The 26,666-nt window shown below is 47.0% G+C and overlaps 1 protein-coding gene across 4 annotated transcripts in view; it reads right to left on the bottom strand.

Moving 5' to 3' along the window:
• Positions 1–26,666, bottom strand: part of GAS2 (growth arrest specific 2) — a 137,716-nt gene that overhangs the window by 101,470 nt on the left and 9,580 nt on the right. Inside the window, exon 1 of one of the 4 annotated variants that reach the window (XM_068261381.1) lies at positions 23,492–23,556. The exons of 1 other annotated variant lie outside the window; for it this stretch is intronic. The gene's annotated coding sequence lies outside the window, so the exon portion shown is untranslated. Of the gene's footprint in view, positions 1–1,755; positions 2,028–9,038; positions 9,121–23,491; positions 23,557–26,666 lie in introns of those variants that run through there. 2 more of the 4 variants (XM_068261380.1, XM_068261379.1) reach the window with 2 other exon arrangements.

Below are 26,666 nucleotides of genomic sequence, written 5' to 3'. Positions count from 1 at the left end.
GTAACACAATCCGTGGTCTTATAGTGTGTGTAAGTTAGTAACAGAATGTGTGGTCTTACAGAGTGTGAAGGTTAGTAATACAATCTGTGGTCTTATAGTGTGTGTAAGTTAGTAACAGAATGTGTGGTCTTACAGAGTGTGCAGGTTAGTAATACAATCTGTGGTGTTATAGCGTGTGTAAATTAGTAACAGAATGTATGGTCTTACAGAGTGTGAAGGTTAGTAATACAATCTGTGTTTTTATAGCGTGTGTAAGTTAGTAACAGAATGTGTGGTCCTGCAGAGGGTGAAGGTTAGTAATACAATCTGTGGTCTTATAGTGTGTGTAAGTTAGTAACAGAATGTGTGGTCTTACAGAGTGTGCAGGTTAGTAATACAATCTGTGGTGTTATAGCGTGTGTAAATTAGTAACAGAATGTATGATCTTACAGAGTGTGAAGGTTAGTAATACAATCTGTGGTTTTATAGCGTGTGTAAGTTAGTAACAGAATGTGTGGTCCTGCAGGGGGTGAAGGTTAGTAATACAATATGTGGTCTTATAGTGTGTGTAAGTTAGTAACAGGATGTGTGGTCTTACAGAGTGTGAAGGTTAGTAGTACAATCTGTGGTGTTATAGTGTGTGTAAATTAGTAATAGAATGTATGGTGTTACAGAGTGTGAAGGTTAGTAGTACAATCTGTGCTGTTATAGCGTATGTAAGTTAGTAATAGACTCTACAGTCCTCTAGTCTGTGTAGGCTAGCGTAGGCTCTGTAGCATATTCATAATGCAGTCTGTAGTGCATATAAGTTAGTGCATATAGAATCCGTAGTGTGTGCAGGTAAGCAGCTACAGTGCCTGCAGGTTAGTAGTATATTGTCTGTGATGTTTGCAATCAGGTCTATAATATGTGTAGGGGAAGGGTAGTAATAGAATCTTATGGTCGTGTACTGAGTGCAGGTTAGTAGTAATATACAGCCCATAAAGTGTAGGTTAGTAACACCCTATAGTGTAACTGGGTTAGTCATAAAAATCTAAATTCTTAAGAATGTGTTAACGTTAGTAATAGTATTTATTGTCATACAGTGTGTGTAGATTAGTAATAGTATTAATTTGTCATATAGTGTGTGTATGTGGGTTAGTAATAGTATTTATTATCATATAGTGTGTGTAGGTTAGTAATAGTATTAATTGTCATATAGTGTTTGTGTAGGTTAGTAATAGTATTTATTGTCATATAGTGTTTGTGTAGGTTAGTAATAGTATTTATTGTCATATAGTGTGTGTAGGTTAGTAATGGTGTTTATAATCATATAGTGTGTGGATAGGTTAGTAAAAATATTTGTGTATAGGTTAGTAAACTTATTTATTGTCAGATAGTTTGTGTAGGTTAGTAGTAGTATTTATTGTCATACAGTGTGTGTAGGTTAGTAAAAGTATATAGAGTGTGTGTAGGTTAGTAAAAGTATATATAGTGTGTTTAGGTTAGTAATAGTATATATAGTGTGTGTCGGTTAGTAATAGTATATATAGTGTGTGTAGGTTAGTAATAGAATGTATGGTTCTTTAGTGTGCATAGGATAGTAACAGAGTTATAGAGGGTGTAAGTTAGGGAGTATGCAGTATGTGTAAGTTAGTAATACATCCCACAGTGTTTGTAGGTTAGTAAACAGACCCCATGCTCCCATAGTATGTAGGTTAGTAAGAGTCCTCTACTCATCATTGGTTTGACACAGATGCAGGTTTAGGGGTTAGATTGGTCCAGCGGTCCCCTTACCTCGTCCCTTCTCAGGCAGCCCGTCTATCGATTGTTCCCAGGCAGCACATGTACGCTCTCTAACGTCTGGCAGGCGCTGCTATCTGTATGAAGGTCCGAAAGGTTTTTTTTTTCCTCCTCTCTCTACCTCCCCGTCTATAAAAGTAAAAAGGCATTTCGTATTGAGAGCGCCATTGTCAGCGGCCGGGTTTCAGCCGAGGATGGTTTACCCTGCACCTAATGGCATGTAACACTTTCAACAAACTGCCAGGGCCGCCTCCTCCCCCCTCCGCTCTCTGAACACTGAGCTTCTTATAACGAAGCTCACAAAACTTTTTTTCCCCCTCTCTGTACGATTTTTTCCTCCTCTCTCTCTCTCTCTCTTTTTTTTTAAGCTGCTGTGAACACGAGAACACTGCCTGTATTTTGCCAGCAAAAGTCATTTAAACTATCTGCTGATATTTCCACACAATCGCTCCCGTCAGACAATATGGCAGAAACTGGGTCACCCGGCGAGGGCTTCTCGCTTTCAGGGCGCCCTTTTGTGCCGCAGGAAAGGGAGACGGTTTGTTGGATCTCTGCGGACTCTGCGGGGGAAATTAAACACCCTCATTTGGGGGGGAGAGGAGACGATTACTTGTAACGCTTTCCCACGTGGAAACTGGAGAGGAAAAACGTTTTTTTTCTCTCTCGGTTTTTCGATCTCAAAGAAGCATTTTTGTAAGGTGGCCATATACGATTTTATAACAGTGATATGGACTGTCGTAACAATGGTCACTAGGTGGGGTTGGTTAAATCGCAGCAGGTGATTTGGCTACGCAGCTCGGTAGATGTCTAAATTGGGCGACCAGGCAGCAAGTTGGGTGCCCAATGCAAGAGTAGTAACTGAATGGCTTCATAAGTAGCTGATCAGATACTATATAAATTTGTGGTAGAGTAGTAGGGGGTAGTTTTAGGCACTAGGCAGAATGACTAGTTTTTGGCACTAATAGTGGGGATTCATTTAAGTCATAAGGGGGGGGGGGGGGGGCTAGGCACTAGAAGGAGTGACTAATTTTAGCCATTAGGTGGATTAGTGGATTAGGAGGATTAATTTTAGGCATTAGGTGGGGGTGGGTAGTTTTGGGCACTAGGAAGAGTGACTAGTTTTAGCTATTAGGAGGATTTAAAAAATCACTAGCGGTTTGTGATTCAGCATCGCAAACGCCGCTAGTGGAAAAGGGCCCTTAGGGCCCTTTTCCACTAGCAGTCGCTAGCGTTCACGCTGAATGCTGGCGATTCAGCAAATGTACAAAATTTTGCGGCGATTACCCGACATTTGCGATCGCGATTTTGCTATGCTATGCACCGCATAGCAAAATCGCGGCAAAAATCATTCCGCGGCGCGATCGCGATTGAGTAAAAAACGATTCCTATGTTAAAAAGCAAACTGTAGCGATTTTAAAATCACTAGCAGTTTGCGGTTTTGCAACTAAGCAATCGCAAACGCTCTAGTGGAAAAGGGCCCTAAGAAGAGTGAATAGATTAAGGCACTGGGAGGGAGGATCAACTTTAGGCATTAGGTGGGGGTGGGTAGTTTTAGGCACCAGGAGGAGTGACTAGTTTTAGACATTAATAGGAGGAGAGGATTAATTGTAATCATTAGGTGTGTGCGTGTGTGTGTGTGTGTGGGGGGGGGGGGGTAGGTTTAGGCACTAGGAGGAGTGACTAAGGCACTAGGAGGGAAGATTCATTTTAGGCACGAGGGGGGGGGGGGGGGTAGTTTTAGGCACTAGGAGGAGTGACTAGTTTTAGGCACTAGGAGGGAGGATTAGTTTTAGGCATTAGGTGGGGGTAGTTTTAGGCACTAGGAGGAATGACTAGCTTTAGGCACTAGGAGGAATGACTAGCTTTAGGCACTAGGAGGAGTGATTAGTTTTAGGCACTAGGAGGGGGAATCAATTTAAGGCATTAGGTGGGGGTGGGGGGTAGTTTTAGGCACTATGAGCAGTGATTCGTTTTAGACATTAGGAGGGTGGATTAATTTTATGCATTAGTAGTGGGGACAGTAGTTTTGGGCACTAGGGTTAGTGACTAGTTTTAGGCCCTAGGAGGGGGGATTCATCATTTTAGGCATTAGGTGCCGGATAGCTTTTGGCACTAGGATGAGTGACTAGTTTTAGGCATATTTTAGGGTATCAAAAATATTTATTGCGCATCCCAGTGGCTGCAGCTCTGGCGCCTTGAGTCCAACAGGAGAAAAGCAAGATATAAATGTTGTTTGTCTTATTTGTCTAAAGAGGCAACGTGTTTCGCAGGCCTTACCCGCTTCCTCAGGTCAATAATCATAGTGTCTGTGTGCAGATCACCAAGGACTTAAAGTGCCTATTAGAGCTCTTATAGTTCGTGGCATTCTGCGTAATGAGATAATAAGATCCGTGAAACACGTCATATTTTTAGTGTCCCGATAAATATTTTTGAAACCCTATTCCTAGTCTGAGGCAAGACCATTTATTACATTTTAACCCATTAGCAACTTTAATAGAGTTATCTTGTTTGAGATAAGTGCGCTGCCGATCGCCGCCGTCTGATAGGCTGAAAAATCATGCGGTCCTTAAGTGGTTAAGAAGTTGTTTCAAGGGGCCTAACACCTGGACAGGGGCATGCCAGAGGGGGATCCATGCCAAATGTTCCTCCAAAAATTACGGAGTTGACGCAAAGTCGGGTTTTAGACCCTAAAGGGCAGAAATCACATTATGCACGGCTCAGGGTGTCAGTGGGCTGTGGAGTGTCACACACACACAAAACCACAGGAGACCAATGTGCTAGCCCTCAAAATGGCTGTTTGGGATGCTTTCACAGCAAGTGAGGAAAAAGATTACAGGCCTAGCTAATGCTCTCCCCACCTGTCTGCAGCAAGTTTGACCCTGCTCTCATTATCCGTCAGCCGCCAGCAGAAAATTGATCCAATATGGCCACCGCAAGTGGTTTTTGATAGGGAGTAGGGGTCTAGGAAGGGGTGCTAGCTGATTGGCTGCCATATGTCTGCTGAATGTGAGGTAAGGGGTCAAAGTTTATCTCAATGATGTATAGGGGGCGAATCGAACACACCAAATGTTTGCTGTTCACCGCGAATGCGAACAGCCGATGTTCGCAGAATACTGCTCGCCGGCGAAAAGTTTGGGCCATCTCTAGTGGCAGCCTTGAAAGCTGTTTGTGGGATCAACCCACTAAATTCTCGTCCTGGTATCCTTGTACTGGCATGAGAATTTGGCCTGAGGAAGTGAGTTGGGGCTGCGAAAACCAAAGTTAGTGTCATATTTACCTCTTTGTTATTTTTTGATTAATTCTAACCAAGTTTTATATCAATCTGCACACCTCTTTTTCCTATTTGTTTTTTAAAGGGGTGTTTGCCGGGTTTATTCAGAGTATTGGATTGTGAAGTGTTTCTTTTTTTTTCAAAAAATCCCCAGTAAAGTAGATTTATTTATTTTTTTCAATAAATTAATTACAGGGATAGGTATTTTATTTTTGTGTTTAACCACTTCACTATTGAGTGTACAAGATACAGAGGCGCCAAAAGAATAAAAGGTAATTAAATGAACTTAAAAAACCAACTGGTTAAACAGAGGAGGCAGCGGTGGTCTTACCCCCTCCAAACAGACACAGGCAAGGACTGCGATTCAGACAGTCAACAATTTATTCGGAACTCCAAAAAACAATGCAACGCGTTTCACGGGCCATACATCCCGCTTCCTCAGGCAAAATACAGTAGGAGTCACAGCATCTGTATTATATCAGCGAGCTCGGCGCCTCTGCAGAGGCGCCGAGCTCGCTGATATAATACAGATGCTGTGACTCCTACTGTATTTTGCCTGAGGAAGCGGGATGTATGGCCCGTGAAACGCGTTGCATTGTTTTTTGGAGTTCCGAATAAATTGTTGACTGTCTGAATCGCAGTCCTTGCCTGTGTCTGTTTGGAGGGGGTAAGACCACCGCTGCCTCCTCTGTTTAACCAGTTGGTTTTTTAAGTTCATTTAATTACCTTTTATTCTTTTGGCGCCTCTGTATCTTGTACACTACATTGAGTCCACCCTGGGTGGAGGGTTGTTACCCTATTTTCCTGTCTACAGAGAGCGACTTTTTATTCCTGAGTGGGGTCAGGATTGTTCTCCCCAGCTGCCTATACAGTGGTTGCCTATTGGTAACCCTGGTTTGTGAGTATAATTTTAACTTCTCATTTATTTTGTTGTCCCCAAGACGAATTACACTATTGGGGCTCTTGGTGTCCCTCTGCTTTACTTCACTATTGAGGGGGTTTTCCCCTTCTGTACTAGAGCAATTTTCTCCTTTCAGTGCTCCTTCTATTCATTCACCAATAACTTTTTTACTACTTATCACAATGAAACAATCTATATCTTGTTTTTTTCACCACCAATCTTTGGGTGGTACATTTAGCTAAAAATTATTTTATTATAAATGCATATTAACGGGAAAAATAAATTTAAAAAATGCATTATTTCTCAGTTTTCGGCCATTATATTTTTAAAATAATACATGCTACCACAATTAAAACCCACACATTTTATCTACTAGAGTGACCAGATTTTTGTCGGTTCAACCTGGGACAGGGGGGGGGGGGGGGGGAGGGGGGCGGCGCGCGCAAAATGGGGGGTTGCGCGGCGCGCCGGAAAAATGCGGGCTGCGGCGAGCCGCACCACAAATGGGCGTGGCCATGACATTGTATGGGCGGAGCTAACATAATGATGTGACAGCGAGGCATAAGAAAGCAGTGCTTATGCCATGATGTGGTCAAACGCGGATTCGCATCATAGGTGTGCAGAAACTGTGTGATGCTATTTAATAGTATACCGTAACCCCAAAGCAGCAAACATAGCCAACTATGACCATTAAATAATAAATGCAGCAACAGTTACCCCAGACACCAGAAAATAAACGCAATGTGGGCACATTTCAGCACAAAATAAACGCAATGTGGGCACATTTCAGCACAAAAAGGCAATGTGGGCACATTTCAGCACAAAAAGGCAATGTGGGCACATTTCAGCACAAAATAAACGCAATGTGGGCACATTTCAGCACAAAAAGGCAATGTGGGCACATTTCAGCACAAAAAGGCAATGTGGGCACATTTCAGCACAAAAGGCAATGTGGGCACATTTTAGCACAAAACGCAATGTGGGCACATTTTAGCACAAAACGCAATGGGCAACATTTCAGCACAAAATAAACGCAATGGGGGCACATTTCAGCACAAAATAAACGCAATGGAGGCGCATTTCAGCACAAAATAAACGCAATGTGGGCACATTACAGCACAAAATAAATGCAATGGGCAACATTTCAGCACAAAATAAATGCAATGGGGGCACATTTCAGCACAAAACGCAATGTGGGCACATTTCAGCACAAAACGCAATGTGGGCACATTTCAGCACAAAACGCAATGTGGGCACATTTCAGCACAAAACGCAATGTGGGCACATTTCAGCACAAAACGCAATGTGGGCACATTTCAGCACAAAATAAACGCAATGGTGCACATTTCACCTGGAAAAAAAAAAGCATTTACACACCTGGAAGAAGTCTCCTCTCGCTCCTGGCCGGCGCGCTGCTCCTGGGACCATCTTGCTCCTCCTCCTACAGTCCCACGCTGACAGGCAGAGCAGGGCTACGGCAAGATTGCGGTCTCCAGTACAGGGCTTCGGCAGCCATCTTATCGTAGCCCTGCTCGCTTGCCGGTGTCGGAACACCGGAAAACTAAGGAGGCTGGAGCGGGGCTGCAGGCAATGAACTGGCGCGGCGTCTATAGACACCGCTGCCAGTTCATGAAGATACAGTGGCCAGAGTCCCAAGGCCGGGACGTCCCGCTGCTAAAAGCGGGACGTTTCCTGGGACCTCATGCTGCCTGGGACGAGCCGACCCCAAATCCGGGACGCGTCCCGGGCAATCCGGGACATCTGGTCACTCTATATCTACCCATTTAAAATATTTCCCTAGAACAATGTATGGCGCCAATATTTTATTTGGAAACAAAGGTGCGTTTTTTCAATTTTGCATCCATCTCCAATTACAAACGCATAATTTCATAAATAACATTAATATACCTTTTCACATACATTTTAACAAAAGTCCAGTCCCTAAGGTAACTATTTTTGTATTTTTTTTTTTATTTTTAATATGAATATCATTGATTTAGGTAACCATGGGAGAAGGGGGGGAGGTAAGGGGTTAATTTTAAATGTAATGATGGGTCTTTTTATAAAAAAAAAAAAAAAAATGAATGTAGGTGTAATTTCACTATTTGGCCACAAGCTACAATAAACACACTAAACAAGAAGTAATGTGTGGATGTGCTACTCAGGAAGATACAACGATGCAGGCACCGACACAGGGACTGCATTCCCATTCATTTATCTCCCCTCTAGCAGGCATTGACAAGTACCCCCGCAAGGAGCGAGCAGTGGCCATCCGCAGCCATTGACGAATATCTACGTCCCTGAGCAGGAACTGAAGTCTTGCGGGGACGTAGCTATACCGTCGCAAACCACATAAGTAGTTAAAGGATACCTGAGGTGACATGTGACATGATGAGATAGACACGTGTTTGTACAGTGCCAAGCACACAAATAACTATGCTGTGTTCCTTTTTTATTTTTTTTGTCTGAAAGTGTTAAAAATCAGGTATGCAAGTGACAGTTTCTGTCTAGGTCGGGATCAGGTTGTACTATAGTGTAACCCTCACTGATAAGAAATTACAGTCATAAAACACTTTCCTGCCGGATAAGAGCTGTTGAGAGCAGAAAAGAGATAAAAAAGGGTAAATAGTTCATAGATTTTAGCTCTGGCATACATAAATGCATGTGTGATTGAGCAGAAACAATGAAACAGTATAAACTTAAAGCAGATATACAATAAAAATAAAATAAAACTGGCATATCTAAAAAAGAATTTTTTAGGAAAAGGAGGATAGATACAATTGTTTATCTCATCAGTTTATTATTACCTTGTGTTTCCTTTAATTGAGCTATAGTATGTACATGTGTATGCACTTTGTACGTCAACTGCATTCGTTTAATGAGTCTCTAAATGTATTTTCCTTTTTATGACCAATCACAGCACTCTACCACTAGTCCTCCAGCAAACAATACATACCATATAGCATGTAGCGCACCTGGGACTGCACACATTAGCCCGAGTACACCTTATTGATGGAGAGAGGCCATTTACTATTTACCAGAAGCAGTCAGGAGGAGGGGGAGAAACATCTCTATGGAGAGACAAAACTATGGTAGAGGAATTACCGTATGACTGTAGAGAAGAGATCATTTCATCTATAGGCAGGCAGCTCACACAGACGGTACACAGAATCTGGCATACTACTGTGCTGGAGTTTATCAGAGCACATACGTGGCGTATGTAATAAAAGGTGTGCATGAAAAAAGGGCCCGGCGCCGGTGGTTAACAAAATCTGATAACAATAAACATCGTTGTCAAACTTGGTTAATAATAACGAAAAAATATTAACGTTGAAAATCGTTACGTAATTCAACAATTACGTAATTCATTTTTACGTAATTCAACAATACAACTTAACCCAACCCTACTCTCAAACAGAACACTCCCCTAGTGGTGCCTAAAACTAACCACTCCCTTGGTGGCGCCTAACCCTAACCACTTCCCCGGTAATGCCTAACCCCAACTACCCCCCCCCAGTGGTGCCTAACCCTAACCAGCCCCCCAGTTGGGCTTAATCCTAACCACCCCTCAGTGGTGCCTAACCCCCCCGGTGGTGCATAACCCTAACCACCCCCCTGGTGCTGCTTAACCCTAACCACCTCCCCTGGTGTTGCCTAAAACTACCGCTGCCCGAATGGTGCCTAACCCTAACCATTCCCTCTGCAGAAACACCCTTTTACACATTGAAACGATAATATATTTGATAACGTAAAATCTGTACATACAAACGAAATAATATGATAAAAACTATAACGTTGCAAGCTTCTAAAAAGATAACGTACTTCAAAAACTTTAATGATATTTATCGCGCCGCCCTTTTTTTCTGCTTTTTTCGCCGTATTAACAACAATTGTATTAGAGTCTATGGCGGCGCCATTTTTGTCCACCATCAGCCAGCGCCCTTTTTTCCTGCTACCAATAAAAGGGAAATTTGGGCGCCCAGGAAAGCCGATAGTAAAATATCGGTAAATGTACCGATATACTACCGTACTATTAAAGTGTAAAGAAGGATTGTAAAATATCGGGATTAAAGAAACCTTGAAACGAAGGGGGTAAACGGATTGATACTTACCTGGGGCTTCATCCAGCCTCATGACCACTGTTGCCTCCCTCGCCATGCTCCCGGGCGGCTCCATTCACCTGTGATCTACAGTAATCCTCGTTCATGTTGCGCCCGTCGGGCTCTTCTGCGCATAAGAGCCTGAATGACGCAACTGAATGAGGATTGCTGGGGCCGATAGCAGGCGAACCGAGCCACCAGGGAGCATGGCGAGGGGGCAACGGTAGTCATCAGGGCTGGAGGAAGCCCTAGGTAAGTATCAATTCTTTTACCCCCTTTATTACCTTTAAATACTAATACTTGACTATAGCTAAACCTAACGCTTCTCACTAGAGTTGGGCCGAACCTCCGATTTTAGGTTCGCGAACCTGGTTCGCGAACTTCCGCGGAAGGTTCGGTTCGCGTTAAAGTTCGCGAACCGCAATAGACTTCAATGGGGATGCGAACTTTAAAAAAAAAAAAAATTATGCTGGCCACAAAAGTGATGGAAAAGATGTTTCAAGGGGTCTAACACCTGGAGGGGGGCATGGCGGAGTGGGATACATGCCAAAAGTCCCGGGGAAAAATCTGGATTTGACGCAAAGCAGCGTTTTAAGGGCAGAAATCACATTGAATGCTAAATGACAGGCCTAAAGTGCTTTAAAACATCTTGCATGTGTATACATCAATCAGGTAGTGTAATTAAGGTACTGCTTCACACTGACACACCAAACTCACCGTGTAACGCACCGCAAACAGCTGTTTGTGTAGTGACGGCCGTGCTGGACTGGTGCGCACCATGGCGAGAGTGCAGGTTTTGGTGGCTTTACAGCCCATATGGTCGCCTGGCTGATGTAGCTGAATGACAGAACAGTGACTGTCCAGCTGATCAAATTTGGTCTGACCACAATGAGGCAACAACCTTATTATCGTGGGTGTGCCCCCTGAGACACTCATCTAGGCGCCGGTCATTGCTTCATTGTGATACGCAAGCCCCTTCACCACGGCAAGGTAATGATCACGAAGGGGAATGGGCGCATGTACATGCCTTTTCTTTTGTTGTTGCAGCTGCCCGCAGTGCAGCCAGAAAAATTAGGCAGTCATGTACACGCACCAGAAAAATTATTACAGCGGCCGCTGCTAGCAGCGGCCTAAAAAATTCAGCAATCCGCCTGGAGTCCCGGACCCTGTTGGTGGTGGCGGAGAAGGTAGTCAAGCGGCCTGCAGGCAGACATGCTGTGTGGAGGGACTGGGAGCGACTTAGTCTTCTTGGGGCAGGCCAGGCAGCCAGTCACACGGCGTGCAGGCAGAGATGCTGTGTGTGCGGGGACTGACTTAGTCTTGGGGTGGGCAGCAGCCCTCCGGGATCCATGCCTCATTCATTTTGATAAAGGTGAGGTACTTAACACTTTTGTGACTTAGGCGACTTCTCTTCTCTGTGACAATGCCTCCAGCTGCGCTGAAGGTCCTTTCTGACAGGACGCTTGCGGCAGGGCAGGAGAGAAGTTGGATGGCAAATTGGGACAGCTCTGGCCACAGGTCAAGCCTGCGCACCCAGTAGTTCAAGGGGTCCTCATCGCTGTTCACAGCAGTGTCTACATCCACACTTAAGGCCAGGTAGTCGGCTACCTGCCGTTCCAGGCGTTGGTGGAGGGTGGATCCGGAAGGGCTACGGCGAGGCGTTGGACTAAAGAACGTCCGCATGTCCGACATCACCATGAGATCGCTGGAGCGTCCTGTCTTTGACTGCGTGGACACGGGAGGAGGATTAGTGGCAGTGGTACCTTGCTGGCGTTGTGCCGTCACATCACCCTTAAAGGCATTGTGACAGCTGGTTCTGCATGTGCTGCATCCTTTCCACCTTCCGGTGAGTTGGTAACAGGTCCGCCACTTTGTGCCTGTACCGAGGGTCTAGTAGTGTGGCCACCCAGTACAGCTCATTCCCCTTGAGGCTTTTTATACGGGGGTCCCTCAACAGGCAGGACAGCATAAAAGACGACATCTGCACAAAGTCGGATCCAGTACCCTCCATCTCCTCTTGCTCTTCCTCAGTGACGTCAGGTAAGTCAACCTCCTCCCCCCAGCCGCGAACAATACCACGGGAAGGTTGAGCAGCACAAGCCCCTTGCGATGCCTGCTGAGGTTGTTCTCCTGCCGCTGTCCCCTCCTCCTCCTCCTCCTCCCCCAAAGAAACACCTTGCTCATCATCCTCTGAGTCTGACTCGTCTTCTGCACATGACTTCTCTTCTTCCTCCTCCTCCTCCCTCTGTGCTGCCGCAGGTGTTGAGGAAACAGCTGGGTCTGATGAAAATTGGTCCCATGCCTGTTCCTGCCGTAACGGTTCCTGGTCACGCTCATTCACAGCTTCATCCGCCACTCTACGCACAGCACGCTCCAAGAAGTAAGCGTAGGGAATTAAGTCGCTGATGGTGCCCTCACTGCGGCTCACCAGGTTGGTCACCTCCTCAAACGGCCGCATGAGCCTGCATGCATTTTCCATCAGTGTCCAGTTGTCGGGCCAGAACATCCCCATCTTCCCAGACTGTTTCATTCTACTGTAGTTGTAGAGGTAGTGGGTCACGGCTTTCTTCTGTTCTAGCAGGCGGGAGAACATGAGCAGGGTCGAGTTCCAGCGAGTCGGGCTATCGCAAATGAGGCGTCTCACCGGCATGCTGTTTTTGCACTGAATTTCCGCAAAGCGTGCCATGGCTGTGTAAGACCGCCTCAAATGCCCACAGAACTTCCTGGCCTGCTTCAGGACATTCGCTAAGCCAGGGTACTTTGCCACAAATCTTTGAACCACTAGATTCATGACATGTGCCATGCAGGGTATGTGTGTCAGCTTCCCCATATGCAAAGCGGCAAGCAGATTGCTGCCGTTGTCGCACACCACGTTGCCTATCTCCAGGTGGTGCGGGGTCAGCCACTCATCCACCTGTTTCTTAAGAGCAGCCAGGAGAGCTGCTCCAGTGTGACTCTCCGCTTTGAGACAAGCCATGTCTAAGATGGCGTGACACCGTCGTACCTGGCATGCAGCATAGGCCCTGCGGAGCTGGGGCTGTGTAGCTGGAGAGGAGAACAGCCACTCAGCCAAGGAGGAGGAGGACAGCGAAGAGCATGTAGCAGGAGGAGAGGAGGTGGCAGGAGGCCTGCCTGCAAGCCGTGGAGGTGTCACAATTTGGTCCGCTGCGCCCTGCTTGCCATCGTTCACCACCAGGTTGACCCAATGGGCTGTGTAGGTAATGTAGCGGCCCTGCCCGTGCTTGGCAGACCAGGCATCCGTGGTCAGGTGTACCCTTGACCCAACGCTCTTCGCAAGAGATGACACCACTTGCCTCTCAACTTCACGGTGCAGTTGGGGTATGGCCTTTCTTGAAAAATAAGTGCGGCCTGGCATCTTCCACTGCGGTGTTCCGATGGCCACAAATTTACGGAAGGCCTCAGAGTCCACCAGCCGGTATGGTAACAGCTGCCGAGCTAACAGTTCCGCCACGCCAGCTGTCAGACGCCGGGCAAGGGGGTGACTGGCCGAAATTGGCTTCTTCCGCTCAAACATTTCCTTCACGGACACCTGACTGCTGCTGTGGGCAGAGGAGCAGGAACCGCTCAAGGGCAGAGGCAGAGTGGAGGAGGGTGCCTGTGAAGGTGGAAGGGAGAAAGCGGCAGAAGCAGATAATGCACCTGATGGAGGAGGAAGAGGAGAAGGAGGGTGGCTTTGCTTTTGTGTGCTGCTGCTGCTTTTGCTCAGGTGGCCATCCCATTGCTGTTTGTGCCTTTTCTCCAGGTGCCTTCGTAAGGCACTTGTCCCTACGTGAGTGTTGGCCTTTCCACGGCTCAATTTTTGTTGGCAGAGCGAACAGATGGCTTTGGTCCGATCTGAGGCACACACATTAAAAAATTTTCACACCGCTGAGCCACCCTGGGATGTGGGCACTACGGGGACCGTCACCTCAGCAGCTGATGCTGAAGGGCAAGTTGGCTGGCTGTACATAGGTGGCGATACATGGTGCCGGACTCTGCCACCAGCTGTTTCTGACGAAGAGCTGCCCCAGCTTCTTTCAGCAACTTCTCTTCTCCTACTACTCTCTGACTCCCCCTCTGAACTGTCCCCCTCTTCATCTCCTCTATTGGGAACATACAGAGGATCCCTATCATCGTCATCATCGTAATCATCCTGCCCAGCTTCGCTTGCCTCAGACAAATCCAAACATGCACCATCAGTAGGTCCTTCATCCTCCTTACACGTTACATCCATAGTGTTGCCAGGTAACTCAAATATATGAGCTGGTGAAAATTCATCTGGCTGTAACAACAATGGCTGTGCATCAGTGATTTCAACACTAAATAATTCTTGCGAAGTGTCAAATGCAGCGGAAGTGGTGCTAGTAGTAGCGCTGGTGGCTGAGCAAGATGAGGTGTTCTGTGTCGCTAAATACTCAACCACGTCCTGACAATCTTGGGAGGTGATGGGACGTGCCTTCTTCCGAGCACTGTACTGTGGGCCAGGTCCACACGAAATTACATTTACACGACCTCGCGCAGATCTGCCGGGTGGCCTTCCTCTGGCTCTGGCACTACCTCTTCCTCTACCTGTTTTGTCCATATCGGGTATGCACGGAGTGGTATATCACACTGCGTGCACTCACGTAGGTAGGTGGGTTCACTTAACTGCACAGGTATGCGCACTGATGCGGTGGGTTCACTGAACAGAACAGGTATACAGTGGCGGGTTCACAGAACAGGTATGCAGTGGCAGGTTCACTGAACACAACAGGTATGCAGTGGCAGGTTCACTGAACACAACAGCAGCAGGAGAACAGAGGCGCCAGAAGGATAAAAGTGGATAAAAACTTTAAAGTTTGCTGGGAGGAAGTGGTGGACTTACCTCCATAAAGCAGACACGAAAGACTGTCTGAATAGTAGTCACATTTATTAATTAGTACCCCAAAACAGTGCAACGCGTTTCGCAGGCCCAGCCCGCTTCATCAGGCAATCAAAATGGGGACAAGACAGAATTTCAGCAATAGCAGGTGTAGCGCCACTGAGGCGCTACACCTGCTATTGCTGAAATTCTGTCTTGTCCCCATTTTGATTGCCTGATGAAGCGGGCTGGGCCTGCGAAACGCGTTGCACTGTTTTGGGGTACTAATTAATAAATGTGACTACTATTCAGACAGTCTTTCGTGTCTGCTTTATGGAGGTAAGTCCACCACTTCCTCCCAGCAAATTTTAAAGTTTTTATCCACTTTTATCCTTCTGGCGCCTCTGTTCTCCTGCTGCTATACCGTGTCCACCCCTGGTGGAGGGGTGATCTACCCCCTTTCGCATCTACAGAGAGCGACTTCTTATCCCTGAGTGAGGACAGGTCTAATCTCCTCACCTGCCTATACAGTGGTTGCCTGTGTGGTAACCCATGTTTGTGAGTATAATTTTCTCACGATAACCTTTACTTCATTTATGCTTAACATACTACACTATATTGGGCTCTCGGTTTCTCTACTCTTTAACTGAACACAACAGGTATGCAGTGGCGGGTTCACTGAACAGGTATACAGTGGCGGGTTCACTGAACAGAACAGGTATGCAGTGGCGGGTTCACTAAACAGAACAGGTATACAGTGGCGGGTTCACTAAACAGAACAGGTATACAGTGGCGGGTTCACTAAACAGAACAGGTATACAGTGGCGGGTTCACAGAACAGGTATGCAGTGGCAGGTTCACTGAACACAACAGGTATGCAGTGGCGGGTTCACTGAACAGGTATACAGTGGCGGGTCCACTGAACAGAACAGGTATGCAGTGGCGGGTTCACAGAACAGGTATGCAGTGGCAGGTTCACTGAACACAACAGGTATGCAGTGGCGGGTTCACTGAACACAACAGGTATGCAGTGGCGGGTTCACTGAACAGGTATACAGTGGCGGGTTCACTAAACAGAACAGGTATACAGTGGCGGGTTCACTAAACAGAACAGGTATACAGTGGCGGGTTCACTAAACAGAACAGGTATACAGTGGCGGGTTCACAGAACAGGTATGCAGTGGTGGGTTCACAGCACAGGTATGCAGTCGTGGGTTCAATGAACAGGTATACAGTGGCGGGTCCACTGAACAGAACAGGTATGCAGTGGCGGGTTCACTGAACAGGTATACAGTGGCGGGTCCACTGAACAGAACAGGTATACAGTGGCGGGTTCACAGAACAGGTATGCAGTGGCAGGTTCACTGAACACAACAGGTATGCAGTGGCGGGTTCACTGAACAGGTATACAGTGGCGGGTCCACTGAACAGAACAGGTATGCAGTGGCGGGTTCACTAAACAGAACAGGTATACAGTGGCGGGTTCACTAAACAGAACAGGTATACAGTGGCGGGTTCACAGAACAGGTATGCAGTGGTGGGTTCACAGCACAGGTATGCAGTCGTGGGTTCAATGAACAGGTATACAGGGGCGGGTCCACTGAACAGAACAGGTATGCAGTGGCGGGTTCACTGAACAGGTATACAGTGGCGGGTCCACTGAACAGAACAGGTATACAGTGGCGGGTTCACAGAACAGGTATGCAGTGGCAGGTTCACTGAACACAACAGGTATGCAGTGGCGGGTTCACTGAACAGGTATACAGTGGCGGGTCCACTGAACAGAACAGGTATGCAGTGGCGGGTTCACTAAACAGAACAGGTATACAGTGGCGGGTTCACTAAACAGAACAGGTATACAGTGGCGGGTTCACAGAATAGGTATGCAGTGGCAGGTTCACTGAACACAACAGGTATGCAGTGGCGGGTTCACTGAACAGGTATACAGTGGCGGGTCCACTGAACAGAACAGGTATGCAGTGGCGGGTTCACTGAACAGGTATACAGTGACGGGTCCACTGGACAGAACAGGTATGCAGTGGCGGGTTCACGAAACAGAACAAGTATACAGTGGCGGGTTCACTAAACAGAACAGGTATACAGTGGCGGGTTCACTAAACAGAACAGGTATACAGTGGCGGGTTCACAGAACAGGTATGCAGTGATGGGTTCACAGCACAGGTATGCAGTGGTGGGTTCAATGAACAGGTATACAGTGGCGGGTCCACTGAACAGAACAGGTATGCAGTGGCAGGTTCACTGAACAGGTATACAGTGGCGGGTCCACTGAACAGAACAGGTATGCAGTGGCGGGTTCACTGAACAGGTATGCAGTGGTGGGTTCACAGAACAGGTATGCAGTGGTGGGTTCACAGCACAGGTATGCAGTGGTGGGTTCAATGAACAGGTATACAGTGGCGGGTCCACTGAACAGAACAGGTATGCAGTGGCAGGTTCACTGAACAGGTATGCAGTGGTGGGTTCACAGCACAGGTATGCAGTGGTGGGTTCACAGAACAGGTATGCAGTGGTGGGTTCACAGCACAGGTATGCAGTGGTGGGTTCAATGAACAGGTATACAGTGGCGGGTCCACTGAACAGAACAGGTATGCAGTGGCAGGTTCACTGAACAGGTATGCAGTGGTGGGTTCACAGCACAGGTATGCAGTGGTGGGTTCACAGAACAGGTATGCAGTGGTGGGTTCACAGCACAGGTATGCAGTGGTGGGTTCAATGAACAGGTATACAGTGGCGGGTCCACTGAACAGAACAGGTATGCAGTGGCAGGTTCACTGAACAGGTATGCAGTGGTGGGTTCACAGCACAGGTATGCAGTGGTGGGTTCACTGAACAGGTATGCAGTGGTGGGTTCACAGCACAGGTATGCAGTGGTGGGTTTACAGCACAGGTATGCAGTGGTGGGTTCACAGCACAGGTATGCAGTGGTGGGTTCACAGAACAGGTATGCAGCCAGACAGGAACAAGTTAAGCCTAACTAATCTTTCCCTGAGAGACAGTCTGCAGCAGCTCGCCCTACTCTCACTAACGCAGGCAGCACACGAGTGACCGTAATGGCCGCCGCTGCCTGCCTTATATAAGGGGGGGTGGGGCTCCAGGGGCTAGTGTAGCCTAATTGGCTACACTGGGCCTGCTGACTGTGATGTAGAGGGTCAAAGTTGACCCTCCATGTGCATTATGGGGCGAACCGAACTTCCGCAAAGGTTCGCCTGCGGGACGCGAACGCGAACCACTGAAGTTCGCATGGAACCGTTCGCAGGCGAACCGTTCGGCCCAACTCTACTTCTCACACAAAACAGAACTATGCCCCCCGATGCCTAACTCTAACCACCCCTCCCCCCACACACACAAACAACCTACCTGGTGCCTAAACTTACCCCCTGACCAAAGTTACTATAGGGGGGGGGGGTAATTTCGGCACCTGCGACCCATTGCCTGCTATTTAAAGGGTACCCGAAGTGACATGTGACATGATGAGATAGACATGTGTATGTACAGTGCCAAGCACACAAATAACTATGCTGTGTTCCTTTTTTTCTTTCTCTGCCTGAAAGAGTTAAATATCAGGTATGTGAGTGGCTGACTCAGTCCTGACTCAAACAGGAAGTGACTACAGTTTGATCCTTACTGATAAGAAATTCACATTCTTATCTTTTTCTTGCTCTCAGAAGCCATTTTCTGCTAGAAAAGTGTTTTATAGTTGGAATTTCTTATCAGTGAGGGTCACACTGAAGTCACTTCCTGTCTGAGTCAGGACTGAGTCAGCCACTCACATACCTGATATTTAACTCTTTCAGGCAGAGAAATAAATAAAGGAACACAGCATAGTTATTTGTGTGCTTGGCACTGTACATACTCATGTCTATCTTATCATGTCACATGTCGCTTCGGGTATCCTTTAAGTTCACCCTCAATGCTACTATTTAAGTGGCCGCCCATGGCAGCACCCATACTTCCGCCACTAACGGGCACCCAAATTTCCTGCTTTCCATTCGTGATCCTGCAAACCTGCCTTGGCCACATTAGGTTTTCACAGTGGTGTGTTGCGGCATAACAGCCGCTTTGTAACGCGGCAATGCACAACCTATAGCGCCGTTCCCAGTGCGGCGGGTGCATTGCGGTATAACGGCGTGCAGCATCGTATCGCTGTGCCTGCAGCTTACAGTCCAGGGGCTCTCCCATACTTCGCATAGTACATAGCGCTTGTTGCTGGCAGACCGCCGGCTAAAGCAGCCGGGATCTATCTTATTGGCTGGCAAGATTTGAGTGTATGCATTGGCTTGCAATCCCAAGATATCCTTTAACTCGCTGGCACAAGCTATAAAAGTCCATAAAACAACCCTCACCATGCATATCGAATAAACAGGAACTCCAGTATATCGCCAATAACAGCATAATAAAAACACACAGGGCGCTATAGGTATATAATGGAAAGCACAAACATCTGGGCATTAAATCAGAAACACAAACACACTTGTGAAGCAGTTAAACTGCTCCAGTGAAGAATAATCTGTCTCCTCGGCTCCTATGATGTCCGTCCAGCTGACCCGCCCCCTTCAGATCTGGCGTTTTGAGTTTTGAGGGTTTTTTTGATCGGTGTTGTTTATTTTAGCACGTACCTGTCCGCTAACCTTCCCCCCCCCCCCCCCCCGCCACTGGGAGGCCCAAAAATTTCATCTCCAAACTGTCAAATTCCTCAGACTGAGGGACATCGGAGACAGCAGCCAGACTCTCGACATTCTCGGCTTGGAAAGCGTACAAAGCTCTTTAAAAAGGGGGGAAAAAAGAAAATGACACAAACAAAACGAGTAAAAACAATGAGGACATTCATCGGCCTCTCTGTTCAATTACCCGCATTATTCCGACTTGTGTCTCCAGCGACAGCCGGGGACAATCAAGAGCCAATGTTGTGCCGCTACAACAAGCCCTGATTGCACATTCTGTAATGAGGGGGGGGAGAGCGAAAATGACTTAAGGAATATTTTTTTTTAAATGAAAAATAATAATATACCGCGTGTAGCGGAGGTATTTTCTTATCTAACACTCTACAAAAATATTTCTGCTTTAGCTGACAGCAAGGCTCCTATATTCTAGAATTTAAAGGGAACCTAAAGCAAGTGGTATATAGAGGCGTACGTTAAAAAAGGGCGCCGGGAAAAAAGGGCGCAGGGTTTTAAATGATAAGCATGAATAACGTTTAAAAAAATTGTGCTATATTTCATTTAAAAATAATGTTTTATAAAGTTATACATCATTAAATAATGTGTATGAAATCGGCAATTGTAAAAACGTTAATCTTCCCTGTTTAAAAAGTGAAATGTATAATAACGTTTTATAAAAGATTAATAAGAATGTTACTAAAACTATACTTAACCCTACTCTCATACAGAACCCTCCCTGTACCTACCCCTAACCCCTAGACCCCCCTGGTGGTGCCTAAACCTAAGACCCCTCTGGTGGTGCCTAAACCTAAGACCCCCCTGGTGGTGCCTAAACCTAAGACCCTCCTGGTGGTGCCTAAACCTAAGACCCCCCTGGTGGTGCCTAAACCTAAGACCCCCCTGGTGGTGCCTAAACCTAAGACCTCCCTGGTGGTGCCTAAACCTAAGACCCTCCTGGTGGTGCCTAAACCTAAGACCCCCCTGTGATAAGCATTAATACCGTTTTAAAAAAATATTGTGATGTTTTTCGTTTAAAAATAATGTTTAAAAAATTATAAATCATTAAATAATGTGTAATCATGAGAAGCAGTTATAAAACAGTAAAAGTCTCCGGGCGCCGCTTGTAAAACGTTATTTTTCTCCGGCGACCTTTTTTCCTGTTGGGCGCCCATTAAACGATATTTATTATGGGAGTGAATGGCGGCGGCCTTTTTGTCCACCTGCCTCATGCGCCCAAATTTCCTGCCTCCATATAGCTCCTACATTTATTTCCTTTTAATGTGGACCAAAACTCTTGCACAGAACAGAAGCAACACACAGAGAAATGCAACCAGTGGCGAGTTTTACATTAGGGCCCCCCCAGCACTCTATACATAGCACTTGATACGGCGCAACAAAACCTGCCAAAGTCATCCACAGTATTAGACTTGCAAGAAGGGGATGGGGAACAGTTTGTTATTGATTACTACTATTCAAAGCATCTATAGAAGTGATTATTACCACCACAGGACCAATAAACAGCTAATACTTTGGTTGAGGAACGGTCCCAGGGCGCCCCTCTAGTCCAAGGTGCCTCGATGTGGTCGCTACCTCTGCAACCCCTATTGCTACGCCACTGAATGCACCCTGTATGTATTTGTCTATATGTTTTTCTTTAAGGCCAAGCTCACAGTAGGACGTCATGGTTCCACATTATAAAGTCATATAACGCAGTTTAACGGACTGCAATGTTAAGCCTATGCGACATTCACAGTGCACAGGTTAACAGTGTAACAGATAAAGGGATGCATACTTTTCATTGGCTGTATGCTTTGCTGTATCTACTTTATGCGTCTTTAACGCGGTGTTAATGTGCGTTACAACTTTTGTGTGGCGTTGCACTGTAATTTTTGCGCTGCGACCTTAACATCGTATCACAACGTTACATCCTACTGTGAACCTAGTCATAAGGTTATTATGCGACAAGGTATTGTCGCTAATCATACCAGGGCCACAGTTTTCTTCTTCCTATAGCGTGGCAGCGCAGTATGCAGTAAGCCAGAGCTGCTCTTACATGCGGCCCCGATCTGGAGGGGGCCGCGTTTAGCGACGGGGGACATCGGAGAACGGAGGGAAGCCTCATTAGGATCCCTCTCTCTTTAGGTAAATATCTAATTTTGATCGCAAGCTTCGGCTTGGGATCACTTTAAAGGAATACTATCGATACCCAAGTGTTCTAAAATAACAGTGTGCAAATAATGTCTAAGTAGCTGTGTAAACATTTTCCTACTTTTCATGTTAAATATCAGAGGCAAAAGCTGTGATTTATTGAGGGTAGGATTTAGCTATATTGGGACAAATCAATTGCAGAAGGGGTGTCTGCTTCAATGCACAGCCAGAGTAGCATATCAGGCTACAGAAAGCAAATATCAAACATATCAAACTCTGAAAGCAAAAACAGTATGAAAAAGCTGTGACAATTAGTTAAACTTCCTCTGCTCTCTTCAGACATGTCAGTCAGAAACACAGGACACAGGAGCTGCAGCTGTTGGGAGCTCTCTTCTCTGTCACACACACAGAGCTACACATAGAGTTAACTGAACAAGTGTGAGGGGAATTTCCCCTCTCCACATGGCTCAGTCAGCCGTCAGTTTTGGCGTCAGTAAAGTTTGAATGTGTTTTGATAACAGTAAACAAAGAAGTTGCTACTAAATGTATACACCAGTACTTAGCAGCACTTCCCAAATAATTCCTGTGTCAATTGAAAAAAATATGTGAATCGATAGTATTCCTTTAACTATTAAACAACCGCCTCATGCCAATTAGCATGAACAACACGGCGGCTCCCCCAGGACCGCATAATGCCAATTGGTGTTAAGTCCTTGGGCGGAGATTGCAGGGGATCGCGCGCACCCTGCTTGAATGACGGAGCTCCGCTCTGTCATCAGTCTCCCAGCGGCGATCTGGAGACTGTTAGACGGCGAAACCGCTGTCTATTTACATTGTAGAATTCTGCGATCTACAGCAGCGCTGTACTGGGGACAGACGTGTCACTTGGCTGTCCCCTACAGAGGCTCAGGAGCGATCGGCTCTCATAGGCTGATGCCTGTGACAGACGATCGCTGTCATCGGCTGGCGGGGAGAGGAAGGGCAGGTGGGAAATTAAATTAAAAAAAAATGCACAAATTTATTTAAAAACAAACAAATAAAAAAAATAAACAAACACAGGACGAGCAATCAGAGCCCACCAACAGACATCTCTGTTGGTGGGCAGAAAAGGGGGAGGGGGAAATCACTTGTGTGCTGAGTTGTATGGCCCTGCAGCAAGGCCTTAGAGCTGCAGTGGCCTGAATTGTAAAAAATAGCCTGGTCGCTAGGGTAGGGGAGTGTAAGCTTACGGTCCTCAAGTTGGGTTAAACTTGGACTCTGTTTGGTTCTCGGTTCCAGCTCCACCCTTCTCACCTCAAAGCAGCTTCGCCCACACACACAGTAGAGGAAAGTTGTACAGCACGGAACCATATGACAAGAGCCTTCAGTCCTAACCAGTAGCAGTTTTTTTTTAAACTGTAAATTGTAAAATTTAGGCACACCCAGATTTGAACTAAACTGACAATTTTCAGCCTGTCCTTGCTAGAATTAGAGGCCTGCCTGCTGACTGAGTGCCAACCAATTTTTAATTTGTCTCTTGGGAAGGTTAAAAATAAAGTAAAAGAACAGTACTATGGAGTAAAGACAGACAGAAAATAAAAGCAAACAAGCAGACAAGACATCCAGCAGCCACACAGGCAGAGCGGGGGAAACTCATGCAAGAGGTTAACAGCTGGAGCTGCAAATATTTGGATTTTGGAGCTGATGCAGCAGCAGTGACCTGTGAAGCATTCCACATCTCAACAGCAGGCTCTGTGTTCCCTGCCAGGCAGATCCAGGGGCTGCCGTACACATGCTGCTCCTCATACTCACCCGCTACTGCCCGGACCCCCCTGTCCTGCTCACGGCTCCCAGCATCACCACCGCACTCAGCAGCATCATATGATCAATGACTGGGATGTGCTGGGAAGAGGAAGGAGGAAAGTGCTGACCAGCCAGGAGAGAGACAGAGGAGAGAGAGAGAGAGAGAGAGAGAGACAGAGGGACAGAGGAGAGAGAGAGAGAGACAGCGGCGAGAGAGAGAGAGAGAGAGAGAGAGAGGAGAGAGAGACAAATGGCTGCCCACTGGTGACCACAAAGTTACACCTACCTGGGGCTGGAAATTAACCAAACAGGGAGCTCTAAACCAGCAGTAGAGGCCCTGAAGGAAAAAGCCTGCAGAACATTTTATGCCATCAGAAGGCAACTTTACCACCTAAAACCACCGGTGAGAGTCTGGGTAAAGATATTCAACAGCATCATCACCCCAATCCTGCTCTATAGCAGTGAGGTATGGGGCCCGGTCACCTACCCTGACCAATCAAAATGGGACTCCAGCTCAAGAGAAATCTTCCATCTAGAGTTCTGCAAGTACTTGGCACTTTGCATTTGGCACTTGGCAATTGCATTTGGCACTTGGTCCTTTGCACTTAGCACTTTGCATTTGACACTTGGCCCTTTGCATTTGGCACTTGGCCCTTTGCACTTGGCACTTGGCTCTTTGCATTTGGCACTTGGCCCTTTGCACTTGGCACTTTGCATTTGGCCTTTTGCCCATTGCATTTGGCACTTGGCCCTTTGCACTTGGCCCTTTGCACTTTGCCCTTTGCATTTGGCACTTGCCCTTTTGCACTTTGCATTTGACACTTGGCCCTTTGCACTTGGCACTTTGCATTTGGCACTTGGCCCTTTGCCTCTGGCACTTGGCCCTTTGCACTTGGCACTTTGCATTTGGCACTTGGCCCTTTGCATTTGGCACTTGGCCTTTTGCACTCACTTGGCCCTTTGCATTTGGCACGTGGCCCTTTTCACTTGGCCCTTTGCATTTGGCACTTGGCCCTTTGCATTTGGCCCTTTGCACTTGGCCCTTTGCATTTGGCACTTGGCCCTTTGCAATTGGCACTTGGTCCTTTGCATTTGGCACTTGGCCCTTTGCACACTTGGCCCTTTGCATTTGGCACTTGGCCCTTTGCACTTTGACAGCCATTTTTTTTTTGGGGGGGGGGGGATTTTAAGTCCCCACATCATCAATTAGTGTTCCCCTTTCAAAAATAATGATGCTACATGCCTCATTGACCCTTAAAGACGTTTTTAAAACAATTTAAAGGGCACTTCCGTTTTTTTGATCCAGATATCCGAATCCGGCCGGATAGTGGGGTCAGATATCTGACCCAGATTCGGTTTGCAAAATTTTTGATCCAGATATCCGACCCGGATCGGATATCTGGGTATCCAGATACGAATTAGTTCCAGATAGTGAAAAGTGGTATCCGAGCAGCACTGCTTACCACCATAAAGCCTCACTGAGCCAGGGTGGCGAGGCCATACCACGCGCTTTGAAACAGCCAGCCCAGTCAAGACCAACACAGGCTGAGAAAAGCCCAAATAAAAGGAACGATAGAAAGCTGCAAGGACCAATACCTAGAGGAATGGAGAAGTGACACTGTCACCAATCACTACAGAGGGAGTACATAATGGCCCAGTATCTGGAGAGGCTACACCACCACAAAGACAGAAAGGCCTCGAGCCTGTACCGTCTGAGCGCCCACAACCTGGAGATAGAGACAGGGCGACACAGACAGACATGGAAGCCCCGGGAGGAGAGACTGTGCAGGCAATGTGACCAGGGGGTCCTGAAGGATGAGGCCCACTTCCTGCAAAACTGCAGCAAATACACACCGTTGAGGAACGCCCACTTCCAGAGACTCTCCGCCCACATCCCAGATTTCACCTCCACAGATGAGGAGAGGAAACTCTATATCCTACTGGGGGAAGAGGAAAAAACTGTGCAAATAGCAGCCCGATATATCACTGCCTGCCACCAACTGAGAGGAACATGATACCACATGGACTGTATAACCCCATACTCCACTCCCCTATGGACTATACCTATACCCCCCCTCCCCTATGGACTATATATCTCATCCCCCCCCCCCATACCATCCATTACATCCTCCACACTCCTATGGACTGTATACCTATATTGGATAGACACAACCTGGCCATTGCATTGCAGTGCAATGCTTCGACCCCATGGCATCGCACCGCAAAGCAAAAAACTTAATTCAAAGGACTGCACCGACAGAGTCATATGCATAGCTACACCCCCTCGCACGCCCTACGCCGCTCCTTGCACAGTGACGTACCTTTTGCTGGACAAGAAGTACATCACTGGTATTCCCTGATTTCCCCGTCGTAATCATGTTGCTCTGTGCGTGTGCGCCACACCGCCGGCCCCAACAAATTTAATATCTTTGCGTCACCCATTGACTTACATGCATTCTGCCACCGCTGTGTTGCTGCGGTAACGCGCTGCTGCCTTTGCGGCAGGTTGGCGGCTGATCGAGAACCTCTGATGCATAGAGATGTTGCATAGAATTTTCTGTTTGTGAACGACGAATGCGAACTCCGCAAAATGTTCGCGAGCATGCGAACCGCCATAGACTTCAATGGGCAGGCGAATTTCTGGCCACAAAAGTGATGAAAAAGTTGTTTCAAGGGGTGTAACACCTGGACTGTGGCATGCCAGAGGGGGATCCATACCAAAAGTCTCACCAAATATTACAGACTTGACACAAAGTTGGGTTTTCATCCCTAAAGGGCAGAAATCACATTATGCACAGCTCTGGGTGTCAGTGGGCTGTGGAGTGTCACACACAGAGAAATGCAATAGTACTATCAGAATACAGTGAAATAATAATGCACTGGAGTGGTACTGTGCCTGCAACCTAATGAGGCAACAGCAGTAGTGTGCACCCAGCTCTGGGTGTCAGTGGGCTGTGGAGGGTCACACACACACAAAAAAAGCTAGCTCTCAATAGGGCTGTTTTAAGTGTTTTCACAGCAAGTGAGGAACAAGAACACAGGCCTAGCTAATGCTTTCCCTACCTATCTGCAGCTAGTCTGACCATGCTCTCACTAACAGTCAGCAGCCAGCAGAGAATGCATCTAATATGGCCACCGCAACTGCTTTTTGATAGGGGGGTGGGGGTCCAGAAAGGGGTGCTAG

Source organism: Hyperolius riggenbachi, chromosome 11, assembly GCF_040937935.1.
Source record: "Hyperolius riggenbachi isolate aHypRig1 chromosome 11, aHypRig1.pri, whole genome shotgun sequence".
Taxonomy (NCBI): Eukaryota; Metazoa; Chordata; class Amphibia; order Anura; family Hyperoliidae; genus Hyperolius; species Hyperolius riggenbachi.
This window is presented reverse-complemented; position numbering and strand designations above follow the sequence as displayed.